The sequence below is a fragment of the Aotus nancymaae genome, unplaced genomic scaffold (genome assembly GCF_030222135.1).
Source record: "Aotus nancymaae isolate 86718 unplaced genomic scaffold, 86718_ANA_hifiasm-v0.15.2.pri h1tg000025l, whole genome shotgun sequence".
NCBI classification, from domain to species: domain Eukaryota; kingdom Metazoa; phylum Chordata; class Mammalia; order Primates; family Aotidae; genus Aotus; species Aotus nancymaae.
In genome coordinates, this window is record NW_026988438.1 from 31,153,006 (window position 1) to 31,176,401 (window position 23,396).

The 23,396-nt window shown below is 42.1% G+C and overlaps 1 protein-coding gene across 3 annotated transcripts in view; it reads left to right on the top strand.

Moving 5' to 3' along the window:
* Nucleotides 1-23,396, top strand: part of CPVL (carboxypeptidase vitellogenic like) — a 196,547-nt gene that overhangs the window by 21,097 nt on the left and 152,054 nt on the right. The window contains exon 1 of one of the 3 annotated variants that reach the window (XM_021670140.2): nucleotides 21,599-21,724. The exons of the other annotated variants lie outside the window; for them this stretch is intronic. The gene's annotated coding sequence lies outside the window, so the exon portion shown is untranslated. Of the gene's footprint in view, nucleotides 1-21,598; nucleotides 21,725-23,396 lie in introns of those variants that run through there. 3 annotated transcript variants of the gene reach the window in all.

The window sequence follows — 23,396 nt, forward strand, 5'->3', positions numbered from 1 at the left end:
GAGATCACTCAAAAAGGCATAGATTACCTGAATAGCTCAATAGTTATTAAAGATATTAAATAATAAATAATAAAGCTATTACAGTTAGAAACCTCCCCACAAAACAAACAAACTCAGAAAACACATCAATCCAAGATAGCTTCTCTGGTTAATTCTACCAGACATTAAAATCAGGAAGAATATCAATTCTACACAAAACTTCAAGAAAAGCAAAGAGAATAAAACACTTTGCTATCCATGTTAGGTGCAGCAGTTCATGCTTGTAATCCTAGCATTCTGAGAGGCTGCAATGAGAGAATTGAGGCCAGGAGTTTGAGACTAGCCTGGTCAACATAATGAGACCCTGCCCCTACAAAGCTTAAAAAAAAAAAAAAAAAAAGCTGGGTGTGGTGGCACACACCTGTGGTCCCAGCTACCGGGAGGGTGAGGCAAGAGGATCACTTGAACCTAGGAAATCAAGGCTGCAGTGAGCTGATACTGCACCACTGCACTCCAGTCTGGGCAACAGAGTGAGACCCTGTCTCAAAACAAACAAACAAAAAACCACGTTGCAACTCAATCTGTGAAGCCAGCATTACCTTGATACCGAAACCAGATATATTACTAGAAAATAAAATCTACATGTCATGACCTTTGTGAACATAGTGACAAGCACTGTTTATAAATTTTACCAAATAAAAGGTTTATCTCAAGAATGCAAGGTTGGTTTAGTGTTTGAAAATCAACCCATGTAATTCACCATATTAATACACTTAAAAAGAAACACCATATGGTCACTTCAATACATGCAGAAAAGCGTATGACAAAAATTCAACATCTATTCATGATGAAAAAATTTAACCAAGAAAAGAAGAAATTTCAACCACATAAAGGGCAGCAATGAAAAGCCTACAGTTAACACCCCACCTAATGATGGAAGACTGAATGCTTTTCATTTAAGAACAGTGCAAGTATATCCATTCTATCACTCCTATTCATCATTATAACGTAGGTTATTGTAGGGTCCAGCCCTACAGGGTAACACCCCACCTAATGATGGAAGACTGAATGCTTTTCATTTAAGAACAGTGCAAGTATATCCATTCTATCACTCCTATTCATCATTATAACGTAGGTTATTGTAGGGTCCAGCCCTACAGGGTCCTATGAGCCCCTCTCTACTGGTGCAGAGATGAGAAACCGTGGAAATAAAGACACAAGACACTGAGATCGAGGGAAAGAGAGTTTGGGCTCAGGGGTCCACTGCCAACCAAAGCACGGAGTCTGGCAGTGGCCCTGAGTGCCTGGTCACTCTGACTTTTATTGCACACAAAGCAGGGGACAAGGTAGGTAGGGCAAGTCATTGATGGTCAGTGATAGGGTCGGGTAAATCACATGTCTTGGAGACAGGGGCCCAGGACTTTCAAGTAGCCAAGGTGAAGGAAAGAGCATGGTGCGTCAGCACTTTTTCCATACTTGTCAAAAAGGAAAAAGACATTAAGATTTATGTTACTATTACTGATTCTATCTTCTAAGAAAAAGAGGAACCAAGTGCAGAAGTGGAACATGAAAGCAGACATGGAACATGACCACTGAAACACAGCATCACATAGAGGCAATTAAGCCCCCAGATGTCTGCAGGCCTCCCTGACAGCCGTAAGGCCTAGCACAAGAGCTTGGGGGAGCGGAGTCTCCTAACTCCTCCAGGGAAGGAGACGTCTTGAATGTCTCCTTCCACAGCTGGCTAAACAGTGGGTGCTTTCCCAGCGCTGGTGCTGCCGCACAGCCAAGGTGCCCTCCAGCAGCCCTTAAGCAGGCATGACAGAGAGCTTGGAGTGTCTTGCCTTAGTGTCACTTCTTTCACATTGTCACCTTAGGTTCACACCTCGCAACCCGAGAAGCATTAGCAAAATTAAAAGGTTATACTGAGTATATATATATCTAGATATCTATATCTAGGATTACTTATGAGTAATTATGTAATTATATTTCTAATTCTTAAATGTATTAATGAAAGAAAAAGAAATAACAAAGGCATATGGGTTAAAAAGAAAGGCATAGACTGGGTGCAGTGGCTCATGCCTGTAATCCCAGCACTTTGGGAGGCTGAAGTGGGCAGATCACCTGAGGTCGGGAGTTCGAGACCAGCCTGACCAACATAGAGAAACCCTGTCTCTACTAAAAATACAAAATTAGTTGGGCATGGTGGAGCATGCCTGTAATCCCAGCTACTTGGGAAGCTGAGGCAGGAGAATTCAAGTTTAAATCATGGTGAGTTGACACCCAGTGTGATGGTGATAATCAAAAAGACAGACAATAAGTGTAAGGAAGGATATGGAGTAACTGGAGCGCTCATGCACTGCTGGTGGGAATGAAAATGGCACAACACTTTTGAAAACAGTTTCATAACTTGAAAAGTTAAGCATTCACTACTATATGTGTCAATCTAGGTATTTACCCAAAAGAAATAAAAGCATATGTCCCATAAGGACTTGTGCACCAATGTTAACAGCAACTTCATTTCTAATAGCCAAAAGCTGGGAACAATCCAGATGTCCTTGAGCAAGTAAATGGACAAGAATATTTCAGTCCAACACAACATAATTCAGCAACGGAAAGGAGTGAACTATTGATATGCCCAACATAGATGAATCTCAGAGTAATTACACAGAGTGAAAGATGTAGCTTATTATATGTCAGTTATACTTTAATAAGATTTTTTTAAAAAAAACACATGGATATTGTCTCTTAGGTAATAATTGCTCATATGCATATGCCCATTAACATAGGTGTCCATTTTCAGAGTACCACATTAAGAACCTTTGCTTAGAGTAGGAGATCAATAAAAATATAATATGAATCACATACGTAATTTTAAATTATCCTAAAAGACACATTTAAAAAAGTTTTTTAAGGGTGAAATTAATTTTAATAATATATTTTACTTAATTCAATATATTTTAAAGTGTCATTTTAATCAATATAAAAATTATAAGCATTTTATGTTTTTCATACTAGGTCTTCAAAATTCAGTATATACTTTATATTTATAGCACATCTTAGATTTAATAAAATGTACACTGGAAAAATAGATTCATATATCAAATATGCTTAAAAATTTTCCCACAATAGAATCAAGTATCTTTCTTTAATTTTTCATTTTGAAATAATTACAGACTCACAAGGAGTAAAAGTAATATAAAAAGATCCCAGACAAACCCACCACCCCATGGTAACATTTCACATAACTATAGTTCATTATAAAAACAAAGATATTGATGGGTACAATACAATTAACTACACCTCATGCATATTTCACTGTTATTCATATGTATTCAAATGTTTTATCTGTCTCTGTGTATACTTCTATGACATTTTATCAAATGTACAGAATTGTTTAAGCACAATCACAACCACCATACAGGACTGTTCCATCACCCAAATGATCTCCTAGTGCTGCTCTGTTATAATTAGGCTCTCCCTCCCCTTCCCTAACTTTTGGCAGCCATTTAATTTCTGTTTTCTCTGTAACTTTGTCATTTTAAGAATTTTATGTAAATAAGATCATACAATGTGTAATCCTTCAAGACTGGCTTTTGTCACTATTCATAATGTTCTTTTTTTTTTTTTTGAGACCGAGTTTCACTCTTGTTGCCCAAGCTAGAGTGCAGTGGTGTGATCTTGGCTCACTACAACCTCCACCTCCTGGGTTGAAGCAATTCTCCTCCCTCAGCCTCCAGAGCAGCTGGGACTACAGGCACCCATCACCACACCCGGCTAATTTTTTGTATTTTTAGTAGAAACAGGGTTTCACCACGTTAGCCAGGCTGGTCTCCAACTCCTGACCTCAGGTGATCCAACCACCTGGGCCTCTCAAAGTGCTGGTATTACAGGCGTGAGGCACTGCGTCCAGCCATCATAATGTTCTTAAGATCCACCTTAGCTGTTTCATGTATCAATAGTTTGTTCCTTTTTATTGCTGAATAGTATTCTACTATATGGTTGTGTGGTCAACTATTCACTGTTTGAAGAGCATTTGGGTCACTTCCAGTTTTTGGCTATTACACATACATTTGCGAATAGTTTTGTGTGAATATAAGTTTTTACCTGCCAAGGATACATGCTCAGAGGTACTGTTGTTTAGTTGTATAGTAAATGTGTGTTTAACTATTTAAGAAACTGCCAGATGCCCAGAGTGGCTGAACTGTTTAACATTGCCACCGATGTCTGAGAGATCCAGCTTCTCTGCATCCCTGCAAGGGTTTGGTATTATTAGTAATTTTTATTTTAGCTATTCTAATAAGGCTGTAAGTGATCTCTCTTGGTGATTCAACTTGCATTTCCCTGATGGCTAGTGAGGCTGAGTATCTTTCATGTGCTTATTTGCCAACTGTCTGCCTTCTTTGGTGAAATGTCTGTTCAACTCTTTTGCCCATTTTAAAACCAGATTGTTTTCTCACTGTTGACTTTAGAGAATGCTTTATATATTCTATGGATGAATCCTGTACATGTGATTTCCAAATATTTTCTCCCAGTTGGTGGCTTGTCTTTTTCATCTTCTTAATAGGGTCTTTTACAAAGCAAAAGTTTGTAATTTTCAAGTAGCTGTTTTTCAATTCCAATGAAATTAAATAAAAAATCCAGTGAAAAGGCCAGTCTACCCTTTGTGGTTACCTACTGAATAGCAGAGGCTTAGAGGATAAATGGAGTTTGGTTAAGGTTCATTCCAGGTCCGGGACCGCTATATCCAGGATCAGGAGCATGAATGGGTATGAAAAGTTAAAGGTGAATAGACAGACCCAACTGAGAAAAATGGGGGTTCGAGATAAGTAGAGGGACTCTGGCAGGACAGGGAGGTTGGGTGTAGATTGTGAAAGTTGCTGAATGCTAAGAAAACCATTGAAATCTCACCTGGCAGGCTCAGTGAAATCCTTAGGATTTTGTAACCAAGAGAAAGATGTGCCATAGGCAGTGTTTAAGGAAGATTCACTTGGTAACGAGGTTCAAAGTGGAAAAAGAGCAACCATGCTCTCCCTCCTTCTATTTCCCTTTCTTTGCTTCACTTTCCGTACACAAACCCTCACGTGCTAAACCATGAGCCCAGTCAAGGCTAATTTTGAAAACATTTCGGTTTTCCCCTAACCTTTAGCACCTTCCTCTATCTTGGTCATCATAGATAAGACAGAAAGAAGGGGTTTAAGACAATGTCTGGTAAGAAGTCAGGTAGCTTCTAGGTTTTATGAAGAAAATAAGTTTATAGAGTTGAAAAGAAGGGTGAGAAATTAAAGCTTAAAAAAGGTAGGAAAAACTTGGCCGGGTGTGGTGGCTCACACCTGTAATCCCAGCACTTTGGGAGGCCAGGGCAGGTGGATCATGAGATCAGGAAATTGAGACCATCCTTGTTAACACAGTGAAACACCATCTCTACTAAAAATACAAAAAATTAGCCAGGCGTGGAGGCACACACCTGTAGTCTCAGCTACTCGGAAGACTGAGGCAGGAGGATTGCTTGAACCCAGGAGGCAGAGGTTGCAGTGGGCTGAGATTACGCCACTGTACCCCAGCCTGGGTGACAGACTGATTCTGTCTCAAAAAAAAAAAAAAGTAGGAAAAATTCAATCATACAGGAAAGATTCAAAGAAATGAAGCCATTTCTTAATATTATTATCTCAGGGCTGACAGATATTTATAAACAAAATTAGTCTGTGTCTTTTCACATTAATCAAAAAATGGAAAAGACTATCAACCTAGTGTCAATGATTAATAGATAATATCATTTGAACGTGATAAGTAAGTCAAGAGGTAGACTGGTCTCATGGTGGGTTTGTTAGATTAGTGCCATTCAGAGCCCAGGCTCCTTTAGTTTTTCCCCTTTGCCTCAGTGCAGATGTGCTGTTTTTCCTCTTGGTCACAAGATGGCTACCATAGCAGCAGCCATCATCACATTTTCACATGACATTGTCCAAATTAGGAATCAAGGTACTGGAGTTAGGGCTGAAGATTGTGGTACTTCCCCTACCTTTTGATAGGGAGAAAAATCTTTCTCAAGTCCTCCATTAGAATTCTCATTATATTTCACTGACCAGGACTGGATTACACACTCACTTGTAGACCAATCACTGGCAAAGGGAGAAGGGGTTGCCATGACTCACTAAAGTCAAACATGACTGAATTCCTGAGTACATTATTGCCCAAACTAAATGGAGATACCAAATAGGAGGGGAAATGACCTGGATAAGCCAGTAACATTGTATGCCACATAGAGGAACAGGAAAATTGATGGGAGAACATCAGGGAATCAGAAGTTTCATGAGACATTAGTCTAATAGGTTCCAGAATGTACTGCTCATGTCTGTCACCATGAACGTCTGGCACAAACTTCACACACTGTGGGTGGCCAGTACACATTTTAGATCAAGTGAGTCTAGAAAGTAGCAAACTGAGTAAGATTTAAACAGGTAGAAATATTTATGAGGGCCAGGAAACCATGCTGATCTTAGGAAAGTGAGGTTTCTTTAACAGAGGGCCAAAAAGACACAATGTTTACCTTTTAGTTAGGCAGGGTCATAATGAAGCTTGGCTCTCCACAACACTATGTGCTGATGGACAGGGCACATCGAGTCAGAAGATGACCACCAACCAGAAACTGATGTGCACCCATGGGCACACAGGAATGCCATTTGGGACAATTCATTAATTCCTTCCACAAATACTTAAGAATTATTTTATGCCAGGCACTGTTCTCAGCACTTGCATTACATTAATTAACAAAAAGCATCAGAATGAGTAAATTACATAGTAAGTCAGCAGGTGATAGGTGCTTTGAAGAAGAGATAGAACAGGGTAAAAGGGATCAGTAATCCCAGGGTGTGTGCTGTGAAGTAGGTTAAATAGGGGATTTGGGGGCCAGGGGCAGTGACTCATGCCTGTAATCCCAGCACTTTGAAAGGCCAAGGTGAGCAGATCACCTGAGGAGCGGAGTTCGAGACCAGCCTGACCAACATGGAGAGACCCCCGTCTCTACTAAAAATACAAAAAATTAGCCGGGCACGGTAGCACATGCCTGTAATCCCAGCTACTCAGGAGACTGAGGCAGGAGAATCGCTTGAACCTGGGAGGCAGAGGTTGCAGTGAACTGAGATCGCTACGATTGCACTCCAGCCTGGGGACAAGAGTGAAATTCCATATCAAAAAATTAAAAAATAGAGGAGTCAGGGTAGAGCTCACTGAGAAGGTGACATTTGAGCAAAACGTCCTCTGTGTGAAAGGGGGAAGGAGAGAGCTGTAAGACTTGTGGGAAGAGGTTTCTAGAATTAGCCGCCCCATTTCATCACTCTACATAGGAGAACTAGAATGATAGCACATATATGTTACATAATATACACATTTTTTCTTTTTGAGACGGAGTGTTGCTCTTGTCGTCCAGGCTGGAGTGCAGTGGCATGATCTCAGCTCACTGCAACCTCTGCCTCCTAGGTTCAAGCGGATCTCCTGCCTCAGCCTCCAAGTAGCTGGGATTATAGGCGCCCACCACCACGCCTGGCTACTTTTTGTATTTTTTGTACAGATGAGGTTCCGCTATGTTGGCTAGGGTGGTCTCAAACTCCTGACCTGGTGATCTGTCCATCATGGCCTCCCAAAGTGCTGGGATTACAGGCATGAGCCATTGTGCTCAGCCATAATAAACACATTTTAAATGCTTTACTTTTTAAAAAGGTTTTTTTTTTTTTTTCAATCTGAAGCAACTTCTAAGGCAGATGGTATTCCAAAACCACCATCCAAAACATTATTCTGGTCTAGAATAAATCATTCCACCCTTAGGACCATGAAGGCTCTGTGATACCAGGATGCTGTAGGAATTTGGTTTCAACCCTTATTCTGTCTCTAACCAGCTGTGGATATTGGAAATCCACGTGACTTCTTCTGTGCTCAGTTTTTTTTTTTCTTTCTGCAAATGGAAGGAGCTGAGTAATTCTTAAGGTCCATCTCAGGTCTAAACTGACTCCCAAATAAAGAAATCTGCTTGCAGGAGTCTGCGCAATGCTTTCTCACTGGTTCGGGGGCGGGGCGCTCCTTGTGCTGTGTAGCCCATCAGGAAAACACTGAAGAGCCACCTAATGACTTAATGGGCTTTAAAATGGGTGGCTAGGTTTTAATTTTCTCTGATAGCAGATTCCCTGAGGGAAAGTGTACTTTACAGTGGATAAGAACCACATAGGATATTTCGATTGCCTCAGGGTATCTTATTTGGAAATCAGTTTTCAGTTACATTCCTCTAGTAATTTTTACTATCAGAACAAAATAAAAGCCCCCAAAGGAATGTTTATGCAGAGCTGAAATGTGTTGGAATGTCAAAAGTATCTCTCAAGAGTGAAGCATCTTTGAATATTTGAAATAGGGTGAAATCACAAATACTGCTACTACTAATCTCTTTCACTTTTGATTAGAGGCCAAAAAGAACAAACAAAATCTACAGGAACACTTTTATATAAAACTGTTAACTCTATAGCCGTGTCTAATGACTCAAATTATAAAAGAAAGTTGGGTGAAATGCATAATTCACCTATTCAAGTACACAGTCAACTCTACACATGTGAGAACAGGTCTCGCAGAGGATGCTGAAGAGTAGTATTTTCCTGTCTGGTAAACTTAAATAGCACTATTATCATATAAAGACTAGGCCATACAATAAAATAAAGTCAGCCACTCTGCCTGGATTTTCTACCCCCACTCTTACCACATACATCACAGCTTTACAGATTTCTCTAGTTTTCTTTGGTTATGGATCTGACATCATGCTCCATGTTTTAGTCATATCATCTTAATTCATCTGCTCTACAACACTGGAAGGTAGCAACTGTTTGCTCTATTATAGGATGATGGAAACTGAGGTCCTAAGAAAACATGTGTGTGCTATTTAAACTGCTTTCCCTTCAAATGGCAAAGAACATTGAAGGAAGACAATTTTTGATTGTAGACATTCATTCATTCAGGAACTCATGCTATTCTTAATATACTCAACTCTACAGAAACCTTCCTACCAATACAGCCCACTCCCCGCTTCTTAACCAGCTTTCAGTGGAGATGGGAATTTGGAGGAGTGATGAGTTCATTGCGTCCTCTCCTCCTTTATCTGATTACCTCCCTGCCATCTTGCCTTTTCTGGGCTAAATGATAACACTTCCTTCCTTTTCTCTTTGGAACCATTTTCAAAAACATCTCTTCAGGAGTGGAATCACAAACGAGAAACGGTATTTTCATAAGGAAGAGTAAAACGAAAGGACTGCCAGAGCATTTTTACATTAGCACATGACGTTTCTAACAATCTACATTGAAGGATTTCTTTTTTTTTGGCATCCTCCTAAGTGCCTCTTGAAAACCTCTGTGACATATGAGACAGCTACTGACTAATTTGTTCTGGCAGAAAAATGAGTTTAGTATTATTGAAAATATGTTTTCTATCACTAGATCTTGTTCAGGTCATTGAGTGGCTTTTCACTGGTGAAAGGGTGCAGGATTTATTTCCAATGAAATATTATGGAAAGAAGAGAAATAACATTTGACCTATCCCAACATTAGCAAAATGCAAATCACAGTGACTTTTCCATAGGGTGATGTTTTCATACTTTGCGTTTCTGTAGTTGTGCCTCAGTCTGAACATATTTAAGCAAGGTGAATGAAGGATCTATGAAAGACACTGTGAATAAACAACTGTACAAGGCTAACTTTAAACAGTTTTTAGCTTTAGTGACTGAGATAATGCCATTTCTCTAGAGAAGTTCTAAATATGGATGAATAATGGATAGCAGTTTACCAGAAGCTATGTAGTGCCCTAAACCAGCAGGGGCTGGGCGTTGAGTGGAGGAGGATTGCAATTTTGAGGTTGATTAAAGATGCAGTACTGACAGGTTCCAATGGGTGTATCAGGGTGGGGGAGGGGTGGCATCGCATTCCTTTTTTTTTCTTCCCACTCAGAGGTGTGGGTAGCTTCAGTGTAAATTGCTGATGTGGGTGATTAGGATGTTAAGTGGGAGAAAAGACGGCTCTTCATTATTCTTTTGGAAATAAAGAGGGATAAAATTCAGCAATCATCAAGCCTTTTCATTTTCCTACAATTTGTCGGTGCAGTGAGGAGGCTGGCTTCCTTTCCACAGATGAGATTACTTCCTGCTGACATCAAGTGAGGGTAGGGTGGACCAATGTGTGAACAAGAAAATTGAGCTTGAAGGGTAGCTTTTGTTTTGATGTTTGTTAGATGTCTTTTCTTGTGTTAAAATTAGATGTATCACCTACTGGCAGCCACAAGATTTTCATGTTGAGAATGCAAGGCAGATTTCTCTAGATACATCTCCAGGTGCATAAACCGATTGTCAGTTTGATAAAGAATTATGACTTCTTGGACTTTAGCTATGCAGAAGAGAAAAATCTGATAATTTAGCATAATGCTTGTGTAAGCTGTGCTGGAGAGTATATGTAGTTGCTTTCATACTAACATAAAGCTCCTTGATCAAAATTACACCAATAATGCATATTTAATTAGAGTTTATAGATATCCAAAGAGGAAAAATCCCCACAAAGTTTCCCTCACAGATGACCTTTATCAGGGATGCCTTACCTGAGTTCCTTCAGATGCCTCAGGGCAAAATTTCAGCCCCAATAAAATGAGATGACATATGGCTGGTTATTCCACAAGATAACCATCTTTAGATTGAATTTAACTTTTTTTTCTTCAGAGCTAGAGCTTTATGGAGTTTTTGGGTTTTGGAGGTAGCTGGATGGTACAGTGCCTCAGATTTATAATTTCAAATTAAAATCTGTCCTTCATATCTTTAGAGAAATAACAAGCTTAATCTGTAGAGTTTAATCATTGAAATTTGTCTTGACATTTTTGAAACACAGATCCCAATACTGAGATGTGATTACTTTGCAACAGATTTGCAAGGAAGGTGACAGACCACAGAAGAACTTCTAAACACAGGCAAAACCAGACGAGCCTAGGGGGAAGGGAAGGTAGACTTGAATGTCAAAAAACTCAGAAGTAAATACACCATTTTCCAGCTGCGTCTGTCTGAGGGCTTACCTTGCACACATTAATTAAACTCTTCCCTTTCTTATCATGCTTCGCCGGTTTATCCCTCAGCACTCTTTTGATTTAAGGAGAGAAAACCAAGATTAAATATAAAAGTAAGTTTTCTCACTAACAGCCCAAGGGGCACAGCTGGTTAGGCTGTGCAGGAGCACGTGGGCGTCTCCAGATCCGTCAGTTCAGGGCCTGTTTCCCAGCTCCCAGACCCTGACAGGATGCTCTGTCGTGGTCTGAAGGACAGAGGGTATTTAAAAGTGTCCTTGCCATTGCAGGTGTCCTGAGGCCTAGAAAAAAAAATCCATCACCAGGATGAGATTTATCAACAGGACCCCTCCAGTCAGCGTACCCTCCTGGCTCCCGATGAGGGAGGACTATCCACAGTTGACCTTGCTAAGGGGATGGGGTAAAAACAGGGAAGGAGCCCAGGTACGGTGGCTCACGCCTCTGATCCCAGCACTTTGGGAGGCCGAGGCGGGCAGACCACCTGAGGTCAGGAGTTCAAGACCAGCCTGACCAATATGGAGAAACCGAATTTCTACTAAAAATACAAAATTACCTGGGTGTGGTGGTGCATGCCTGTAATCCGAGTTACTCAGGAGGGTGACGCAGGAGAACTGCTTGAACACAGGAGGTGGAGGTTGTGGTGAACTGAGATTGAGTCATTGCAGTGCATCCTGGGCAACAAAAGCGAAACTTTGTCTCAAACAAACAAACAAATAAACAAAAAATAGGGAAGCAGGGCGATGATTGGAAGAATCCAAAGCTTGTATTCCAAGCCTCAGATTGGAGTGGAGGCAGCGAGATAAAGATGTGAGAAGAATGGCAGTTTTGGTGTCAGAGACCTATGTTTGAATTCCAGCTCTGACACCAGTGGCTCTTTGATCTTGGACAAATGATTGAACATCTCTATTCTTCTGTTACATTCATTAGAGAATGGAGAACCTTTTAGCATTATGGTGAAGTCTGAATGACATCACGTGTGATACACTTAGCATGGCTTTGGCTGGTAGTGAGGATTCAATGCCTTTTAATTCCTTTCTCTTCTCTCAGCTCTGTCTTTCTTCTTAGCATCGGAAAGAGTTCTATTTATTTATTTATTTTTGATAATGGCTTTTTAACTTAGCCTGTTAAAATGCATTTGTTTTTTCTGAAATTGTACAATTTGAGTTTAGATAGTAATACTTCTTTATTTTAATTAATTTATTTTTTTGAGATAAAACGATATGGTTTGACTGTGTCCCCACCCAAATCTCATCTTGAATTCCCATATGTTGTGGGAGGGACCCAGTGGGAGGTAATTGAATCATGGGGTCAGGGCTTTCCTGTGCTGTTCTCATGATAGTGAATAAGTCTCACTAGATCTTATGGTTTTAAAAAGGGAAGTCTCCCTGCACAAGTACTCCTCTCTTTGCCTGCCGCCATCCATGTAAGATGTGACTTGCTCCTCCTTGGCTTTCATCATGATTGTGAGGCTTCCCCTGCCATGTGGAACTGTAAGTGCAATTAAGCCTCTTTCTTTTGTAGATTGCCCAGTCTCGAGTACGTCTTTATCAGCAGTGTGAAAACAGACTAATACACGGAGTCTCACTTTGTCCCCTAGGCTGGAGTGTAGTGGCACCTTCTCAGCTCACTGCAACCTCTGCCTCCCGGGTTCTAGAGATTCTCCTGCCTCAGCCTCCCAAGTAGCTGGGACCACTGGTGAGTGCCACCATGCCTGGCTAATTTTTTGTATTTTTAGTAGAGACAAAGTTTCAACATGTTGGCCAAGCTGGTCTCAAACTCCTGACCTCAAGTGATCCGCCTGCCTCGGCCTCCCAAAGTGCTGGGATTACAGGAGTGAGCCACCATGCCTAGCCTAACAATAATACTTGTTTAATATCAATCAAGTATGAACTGTTTCATGAAATCTAGAGTATAAAATATGTCATCTCTTTTTATGTTTTTGAAAAATAATCCAGTTTGAGCTTACACCTGCTGAGTTTGGCAGGCACATCCAAAATTTATAGGTTTAGGGAGGCAAAGAGGAGGGCTGGGGAAGTTCCTCCCATTTAGGTCATACAGACATGCTAGCGGCTGATTCACTGCATACGAATGGGGAGGGGCCTGATCTCCAGCATTTACACCTCTGTTGCCCTTATTGTTCCTTTGCTTACTCAGAGCTGCTGGCTGGGGGCCCTCCTCTATCTGCTGGCATCCTGTTCCACAGATTCTGCAATGAGAAGCCCATCACCCTCCTCCCCAGGTGCAACAGTTAGAATAAACGAGGCTGTGACGTGATGACAAACACATCTTACAGTTGACTCTTGAGAAACACAGAGGTTAGGGATGTTAACCCCCTATGCAGTCAAAACTCCACATATAATTTTGACTTCTCCAAAACTTAACTACTAATAGCCTACTGTTGACCAGAAGCCTTACTGATAACATAACAATACATTTGGTATGTTAAACATATCATCTACTATATTATCACAAGAAAGTAAGCTAGAGAAAAGAAAATGTTGTTAAAATCACAAGGGATGCCGGGGCGGTGGCTCATGCCTGTAATCCCAGCACTTTGAGGGGCCGAGGCAGGTAGATCACTTGAGGCCAGGAGTTCAAGACCAGCCCGGCCAACATGGCAAAACCCTGTCTCTACTAAAAATACAAAAATTAGCTGGCTATGGTGGCGCCTGCCTGTAATCCCAGCCACTTGGGAGGCTGAGGCATGAGAACCACTTGAACCCAGGAGGCGGGAGCTGCTGTGAGCCGAGATCACACCACTGCACTCCAGCCTGGGTGACAAAGAGAGTGAGACTCCATCTCAAAAGAAAAGAAAACCATAAGGGAGAGAAAATGTATTTACTATTCATTAAGTGGAAGTGGATCAGCATAAAGTTCTCCATGCTCATTGTCTTCACATTGAATAGGCTGAGGAGGAGGAGAAGGAAGAAAAGGGGTTGGTCCTGATGTCTCAGGGATGGCAGAAACAGAAGGAGGTGGGAGAGAAGGCAGAAACACTCAATGTCACTTTTCTAGAAAAAAAAAATCTGTGTTAAGTGGACTTGTGTAGTAGAAATGCATCCGTTCAAGGGTAAACTGTAGTTTAAATCAACAGATGTTTCTTTCTTTCCAAGCCGGCTTCTTTCTTGGGAGGCTTGGGGCAAGAGTACACATGGAGGCCCACATACCGTGTGTCTAGATATGTAACTTATGAACCAGGGAACAAACTGTTAAATGAAATATACCTTTTTACCTTGATAGCAACCTAGAAAATCAATCTGAGTTTATAATTCTGAGACTCCCTGAAGTTCTGTGCTGGAACGTGGCGGTGTAGAACATTACCTCCACACCTGTCCTTCTCCTGGACATGCTCCCCTGAGCATCCCAGCTCTGTAAGGTGGCCCTTGGCCACCCCTCAGGTGGAAGATGACTCCAAGGAAGAGTGGCATGCAGGCTCTGGAAGCAAGCTTGTGGACACTTGGGCAAGGAATTCTGAGGTCCTTGTTACCCAGACCATGGAGGAGAATTTGCAAATATGGAATCCATAAATAATAAGGATCGAGTGTGTTTTGTTTTGTTTGCCTGTTTCTTGTCAAAATTTACTGAGAGAAACTAACAATGGGGTACACCAAAAGGGAAAAAATGGAGTTAACTTTTCCAGCTGTCTCACGGCAAAGGAGTCCAAAATTTAACAACTCATTGTCAAGTCACTTTTCTTCTGAGAAGGAGAAGGGATAATTCCTTTTCTCTTTTTGCTGATAGATCTTTGGGTGGGGCAGAGGGGAACAAACTAAGCAGGGGCAATTTACATCACATTAGTGAGCATGGTGTCACACGTGACATATGACATGGACTGTATCCTTTAGCTAGTGCATTCAGAATCCTCGGCTCAGTAAGGGTGGATAGAGTGGGTAAGTTGTTATGACTTCCATTTTCAGATGAGGAAAGCAAGGAAGATTTAGCCAGGATCTGAGAAGAGAGAATGAAGAGATCTGGGGACTGGCCTTCTAGTTATTTCTCTCTTTCTCATTGCTTGGTGTTCCTAGGTGTAGCTGTTTCAGAGTCAAGGGGGAATCCTTTAAATCCATAGCAGTTAACCCAGCAGGAAGTTTTGAGCAGTCTAGCCTGCACTGCCATGCATAAAAAGCAACAAGGTTTTATGTAATTGCTTGAGCATTCCTACCAAGAAATACCTTTTTCCCATTTTACTTTATTTGCCCATTTTACTGTATTTCTTTATTTGGTGACGTGACTTAGTTCTTTAAGTTTTAGAAAACCCTTCAGACGCTATAGAATCACTTTTCTAGATAACCCACTTTGGGTCATGCAATTCATGATAGGCACAGAATGAGTAAGCAGAGCACCTGCCATAACCACTATTTCCACTGGAAGAAAATAAAATAGAGCCTAAACAAGATAAAAAGAGGAGACTCCAAATGCTACTTCACCTATAGGAGTTTCTTTCTTTTCTTTTTTTTTGATGTTTCTTTTTATTTTTTATTTTTTTTATTGCATTTTAGGTTTGGGGGTACATGTGCAGAACATGCAAGATTGTTGCATAGGTGCACACGTGGCAGTGTGATTTGCTGCCTTCCTCCCCTTCACCTATATCTGGCATTTCTCCCCAGGCTATCTCTTCCCAACTCCCCACCTGCAGCACAGTTTACAACAGCGAAGACTTGGAACCAACCCAAATGCCCATCGATGATAGACTGGACAGGGAAAATGTGGCACATATACACCATGAAATATTATGCAGCCATCAAAAATGATGAGTTCGTGTCCTTTGTAGGGACATGGATGAACCTGGAAACCATCATTCTCAGCAAACTGACACAAGAACAGAAAATCAAACACCGCATGTTCTCACTCATAGGCAGGTGTTGAACAATGAGAACACATGGACGCAGGGAGGGGAGCATCACACACTGGGGTCTGTTGGGGGGAGTTTCTTTAATCTGTGTTTGTCATTTACAAATGTTTTTCCTTCAACCAAGGAATGACTATGGGCCAGACATTGTGTTGATGGCTATACATACAATTTCATCAAATCCTCAGATCAGCCCTGGAAGGGTTGGTGGTGTCCTCTTCCCATACATGAGAAGGCTAAGGCTTAGAGGTTAATTAACACAGCAAAGATTACACAGCTAAGTGGCTGAGCTGGGATTCAAATCCCCTCGGTCTACTCCTAAGGCCATGCCCTTAATCAGTTACTATTCCAAGCACACTGGCAGGTTCATCATAATGTCAATATATACCTTGCAGGGCTGATGTGAAAATTAAAAGAGATGATATAGATGAAAAGTATTGGGCAAAACATAAAATCCTTACAAATATTCGCTGTGATTATTTCTCTTGGTTTTACACAGGGCTTGCTCAGCTGTCCTTAGTGGCCATGTCTATATTAATCCCATAATTTATCCATAAACCACCAAAGTCTTATTTGCCTGGCTTTTCCCATAGCCGAAGGGAAACTGAAAATGTGCCTTTTGTAAGAAAGCCTTAACACCTGCTGCTAAAGGGCGCTAAACCATCTGGATCGTCAGAGGAGTATAGGCTCACTTACAAAAGATGTAGATTAATTTGGACATTGTTTCCCTACATAAACCAGGCATAAGGAGGCAAGCAACCCAGGGAAGGATAATCATGCTGAGAGTGGAAGCACTTATTAGAAATAATTACCATGTAATTATCCACAACTTCCCTGGAGTCTGTAGCCTGTGGCTAGTCTTAGGAGGTGCCTCTTCCTTACCAAGTGCAAGGAGACGAAAGCACTTCAGTAAGTTGATCAGGGCGTATGTCTGTGTCTTAGAGTTTGGTTACTGCCACCTGGGCCTACTTCTCACATAATGAAGCCTTCAACACTGATGGCTAAGGTACACAACAGCTGTAGACTTTCTTCAGCTGGATCCACCACCCACCTCCTCCCTTTTATAATAGCACAATGTTGTTTTGCAAGTGTGTGTGACACATCTGACTTCTTTCCTTAAGAAAAGTGTTTACTGAGCAATTAAATGAGGTGCATGGGGGCTATGACATTTCTTTTTTCCCTGTGCCTCCGAGCTGTGTTTCCAAGCTGCCAGGCAGGCCCCATTGAAGATCAGTAACAACACTGAAAAGGAACAATGGCTATCAAAGCCTTGACAAGCACAGGGAGAGACCCAGGCACTTCCAAGAGGGGCATCGTTGCCCATAAGGTTAATCAATTCCCCTTGTTTTCATTCCAGCTCCACATTTATCTTGGTGGCAGCAGCTGCAAATGTAAAATCAAACCTACAAACTAAGACAACTGGAATTGTATTTACCTGCTCAAGATGTATAAACGAGCCGTTCTCTGTCTTCTTAACTGGAATTTAAGGAGTATAGCAAAGCTCCACCCTATAGGTCAGTGAGAGGCATGCTTTTGTGTGGCGTCCAGATATAATTTAGTTGTCTAGGATAGACAGTTGGGAAGAACTGCAGTCACAGTCTAGAATCTTACAGATTGTCATGACCAGCATTGTTATTGTTATAGCTACCATTTATATATGACAATCACTTTATATGTACTGCTCTCTCATTTCTTCCTCTTAATAATGCCACAAGATAGCTAATAGTATTTTTATCATGTACGATGAGAAAATGGAGATGAAGTCACTTGCTTGTGGTTACTAGGTGCAAGTTTCTAGATTCGAATGGAGTCTGACCCATGCTCTGAAACACTAGGGCTTAACAAACCCAAACCTCCCTAGAAAATGCAGGTGGAGAGAACACAAGGGCTTGGGGAAACCCAAAAATATCCGGAGTGATCGACTTACAGTTTGACATCTTTGTTTTCAGGAAAGCCAATCAGAAAAGAAGGCTTAACCAATCTCTTTGCAAACAGATTCATTTGTCCACCTGTGATTATTCTCAATACAAGGGCTAAAAATATCACTTGCAGCAGTGAAGTGGCCTTATTTTGAAAATGAGTTTTCATAGAAGTAATCAAGCTAAAATGAGGTCATTAGGGTGGGCCCAATTCCAATGTCATTGGTGTCCTCATAAATAGATGAAATTGGGACATGGAGACAGACACACGGAGGGAAGACACTGAAAAGACATAGAGAAAGCCCCTGAAGGCTGAAGCAGAGATTGGATTGATGCTGCCACAAGCCAAGGAACAGCTGGGGATACCAGAAGGCAGAAGAGAAAAGGAAAGATCCTTCCCGTCCAGGTTTCAGAGGGAACCTGGCCCTGCTGGCACTTTAATTTCAGACTTGCAGCCTTCAGAACTATGATACAATAAATTTCTGTTGTTTATAGTCAATCAGTTATAACACCCCTGGAAAACACATACCCCTGTTCTATGGTTCTATTCTGTTCTGTACCGTTTTGTTCTGTTTTACTTTCTTTCATTAATCGATTTCCAGGCTGAACGCGATAGCTTACACCTGTAATCCCAGCACTTTGGGAGGCCAAGGCAGGCAGATAACTTGAGGTTATGAGGTCAAGACCAGCCTGGCCAATATGGCGAAACTCCATGTCTACTAAAAATACAAAAATTAGCTGGGTGTGGCGGCAGGCGCCCATAGTCCAGCCTGGGTGACATAGCAAGACTCTACCTCAAAAAATAAAATAAAATAAACAGACTTTCCAATCTGCTAATTTTGAATGACATCAGCCTCTAGAGCTCAGCATTCACACCCTTTCCAAGCTGGCTCCAGTCTAATTTTCTAACCTCAGTATTAGTCAACCCCTGACCCATCCTGAACACGCCTGGTGTCACACAGTCCATCAGTCTGAGAGCACAGCATCAACCTGAGTGCAGGTGGCCTGCTCACTGCCTGTGCTGTCACCTTTCCCCTTAGAGGCTATTCATTTTTTAATGCCCAGCTTCAAGTCACCTCCTCCAACAAGATTCCCCTGGCTCCTTGGACAGAGTCACTTGCTCCCTGTCCTCTGTTTCCCCCAATACTTTATCAGCCCCAATTATAGCACTTACATTGTGTGATAGGATCAATCTGTGTGTCCCCTTCATCCCCTCCCCACAACTAAACTTCAAGTTCCCTAAAGAAGACTATTTCTTCCCTAATTTTTTCTTTTCAATCCAGTGTCTAGCACAGAACCTGACACATGATAAACCCAAAAAGCTTAGTGCAGTTTTAAGTTTTAATAACTACTTAAGTCTAAATGCTACAGACCTACAAAATTCATTTGAAAGCTTACTTCTTTTGACTGTTTTAATTATTTTAATGAATGTCATTGTAATTTTCTCTTCTGGCTAGTGCATGCCATATTTCACTCAGGGGAACTGAAAAAAATGAAAATTAAAACGTGTTATTCAACATTCACAGAGCTAAATAGTGTTAAATCAACTTAAACTTTCAAATGATGTTCTTGTAAGTTGCAGCATTTATAGCCCTGAGGTTAGTACAACTGCAGGAAGACTTTTGGGACAACCTGTTTTTGAATAAATATCCTACAGTATGGCTCATTCTGTGTTTACTGTTAAATTCAGTTTAGTTTTATTTATTTTATTGAGACAGAGTCTTGCTCTGTCACCAGACTGGAGTGCAGTGGTGCGATCTTGGCTCACTGCAACCTCCGCCTCCTGGGTTCAAGTGATTCTCCTGCCTCAGCTTCCCAAGTAGCTGGGACTACAGGCACATGCCACCACGCCAGCTACTTTTTGTATTTTTTAGTAGAGACATTCATGTTGGCCACGATGAATTCGATCTCTTGACCTCATGATCCACCCACCTCAGCCTCCCAAAGTGCTGGGATTACAGGCGTGAGCCACTGCCCCCGGCCTCAGTTTAGTTTTTAAGTGGTTCCACGTGAGTACAGGTATTCTTTGGCCAGTAGTTGTTCTTATACTTAGATTCAAGAAGCCCTTGTCCAGGATGCACACTTTAGAAGGCAAATTCCAAATTCCCTCCCCAAATGGCACTGAGCCTACTTCAAGGGACTGTACACCAGCAGCAGTGTTGTCTGCTAATGTCTATGCTCCCATGGCTGAATACTGCTGATGCTGGTGTTCATACTCTTGGGCTCAAGAGGTGGCTGGAGGACAGCTGCTTCTGGGAAGGTGGACTGAGGTTCCACCATTGAACTAGAGCCGTGTGGGAAGAGAGGAGGTGGCTGCAGTCCAGGAACTAGAAACCATCTCTCTCTGCACCACCATATTTAAGTGCAGATCATCCAAAGTTTCAATCCAGCATGTCATGTCAATTCCCAAGGTATATTTATCTAGGTAGGATGGTAGAACACATTGTACTTAGTCATTTGTTAACTTTGTAACTTTTAAATATTTAGGTAGGTATCTGGCATACAAACCTCTATTTGTGCTCTTGCCCTGGGTCCTACAAATATTAAAGGTCGTGGATTTTGGCTTTAAAGAAAAATTATTTTCCCACACAGATTTTTCGCCATAAAGAGATTGGTGGGTACTTCCATATGGAAGGTATGATAGCAAAGAATGACTGCAGTCACTGAAGACACACTCTGTGCTGGGTGATTTACACATCTTTTTTCAGTTCGTCCTCACAACAACCCAATAAAGTAGGTACTTAGGAGAAAACGGATATTCAGTGACATTAGTTTGTTCCAGCTCACAAAACTAGTGATTTAGTTAGCCTTAGTGGCATAACGCACTATGGGAGACTGAAAGTGACTTAAAACAATTTTCCCCCTGACTGTTGGGTTGGCTGGGCTGCTGTACTGTGGGTTTCCCTAGGCTCACTCCTGCAGCTAGCTGTGAGGAGATCTGGGGTGGGGGGCAGTGCAGAAGGTTCCCCACGGCCTCTCCCGCTTGTCTGGCAATTGGCGCTACTGTTGCTGGTAATGACCTTCCTTTATTTTGTGTTAGCTACTGGCCATTGCAACCTCCTTGCCTTTTTTTAGTTTTTACTCCCGTACTGTCTGGCTCAATACCCAGCACTTGGTGCTGGTTAATAATAGGCATTCGGGTCGCTTACAAGCAATGTGACCCTGGATGGGTCACTTAGTCTGTGTTCCCCACTTGCAAAATGGGTATAATGGAACAGAACACATCAGGTGGCTCTGAGACTCCAACGCAGCGATGCAGGAGGGAGAGAGTGCTCGGCAGGACAGCGGCACTTGGTGCACGCTTATTGCTAGTGCAGCTGGAATGTAGACAACCAATGAATGTGTGTTGCCTTTTTAACAGTGGGAGTCAAACACCACTCGCTTTCCAAATTGAAATTCCGGGCTTGCAAGTTAGTCCTAGAGTGCAAAAATAATTTCAAAATACAGGGCTGAAATTCTAAGAATGCAACTCTTAAAAAGCGGGAGAGAAAACCAAAACAGAACAAAGGGACAAACAACCTGAATTGCACCGCAGCTGATGATCGTTATTAATTTTTAAGATTCCACCCTGGGAATCCACCCTGGGGCTGCTCGCTTCTTCCTGCACGGGGAGCGCCGACTTGGTGGGGTCAGGTGCGCACCAAGCGCTGACAGGTGCGGCTGACTTGGTGCGCTGACTTCTGGGACCAGGAGGTAGGGAAACCACGTAGCTCTCGCCCTGTAGGTGTGGGTCACGTGATCCTACAGGAGCACTTAAAAGGCTCGAGTTCTGCAGGATCCTCGTGACTGGGTGGGGTTGCCTCACTTCTGCTAGACCTGGGAAGCGCTGTCAGGACAACCGGCTGGGGTCCGTGCGCACCGCGGCTCAGGGAGAAGCACCGACGCCGTGTAAGTCGTGCGGGCTCAGCGGAACAGGTCCTCGCCCCGGTCCCTCGGACGTAGGGAGCGCAGGGCAGGTGGTCTCAGAAGCTCGCAGCACTAAGAGGGGAGAAAGCGCCGTGGGGTGAGATTGGAATGGGGTAGTCGTGGCCAACTGAAAGTTTTCAAGTTGGAGCATTGGGGATGGACTGCGTGCACCCAGCCGAGGGAATACTCTTCCAGGCCAGAAGGCGCCTCCTAATCCAGGGAAGTGCGAAGCTGTGGGGGTCCTCCACCGCTCTTAGTGCGGGAGGGTTGGGGGTGCAGGACACTTTCCCTTCCTCCCTCAACACGTCTTTTGGGGATGTGTTGATTTCATGGGTTCTCAGAAGCAAGAGAAGCAGAAAACATCTTCTATTTGAAGGTGCCCAAAGCAGGGGAAACTTGACTTTAACCTAGCAAGGAAAACACATAGGATTTTTCTTCCTGGAATGTAGGATTAGGAGAAACCAAGGGCACAGGAGACAGGTGGAAGCAGCTCCCTGCGAAGTGCAGGTCAGCTTGGTAATACAGAAGCAAAAAGACTTTGGAATATTAATGGATTTAAATCCCAACTCTGGCCTTGGCTAGTTGGTCATCTTGGGCAAATTATTTAACCCTACTAAACCTCAGTCTTTCCATCTGAAAGGTGGAGCTAATAAGTTTTCCTTTTTAAATAATTGTCTTATTAGAAATGGAAATAACATATAGAAAACACCTACCTACCCCAGGCCTTGGCTTCTCAGCTAAGTGTAATTTTCCTTATTAGTTGTAATTGATGATGAAGTCTATGGTGAAGACAGAACAAAATAATGTTTGAAACTCTGGCCATACAACGTCTGTGGCTATGCATGACCCATGTGGAGTTACCTCTGAGTCCCCCCGACCTTCCCGGCAACCCCAGTGGGTCCCAAGCAAGGTGCTTGGTTTTTGGAGCAGGACAATTCTGTGTAATTCCTGGTTCTCGTATCTGCTACTTGGATGACATCAGGGGCGTTATTTATCTTTTGCAGCCTCAGTTTTGGCATCAGTAAATGAAGAAGGTGCCCCTCAGTACTTGCCTTTCCCTTCCTTGCTTAAACGTACAAATCTTTTTTTTTTTTTAATTTTATTTGGGATGAGTAAAAAAGATGTAAGCAGAATAAAAAGTCCGCTGAGAATGTGTTTCATGAACTTGATAAATAACTTTTAAGAAAGTTGTCCAAAAGGAGAATTGGAGCACTTTTGGAGAAGTACACTGCCCTGGCTTTGCTGGCATGTGAGAGTCTGCATGGCCAAGACCCTTTGGTTAAGTGGGCATTCTGGATGTGTACCTCATGCTACTCTAAGTACAGGGGAAACCCTTTATAATGTAATGTCGGTGTCCTTAACAAGAAGCTGTTTCATTAATCTTGTATAGGAGTTGACTGGGAGGGGCAATTGGTCCCCAAATTATAAATCCAGTCTATAAGTCAATTTACAGTGGGATTCTGCTAGCATGATTTTACAGCCTGAGAAATAGGTGGGTTTTGATTAACAGGCTGAGTGACTTAGAGTGTTAAGAAAGTCCACTGTTTTTACCAGTTCACTCCCCACAAACAATAAAAACAAGCGAATTATACAACAATTTTAAAAAGGAGTTGTTTTTGTTTTGGGAAGCATCTAGTTTGTCAGGGGAAACAGT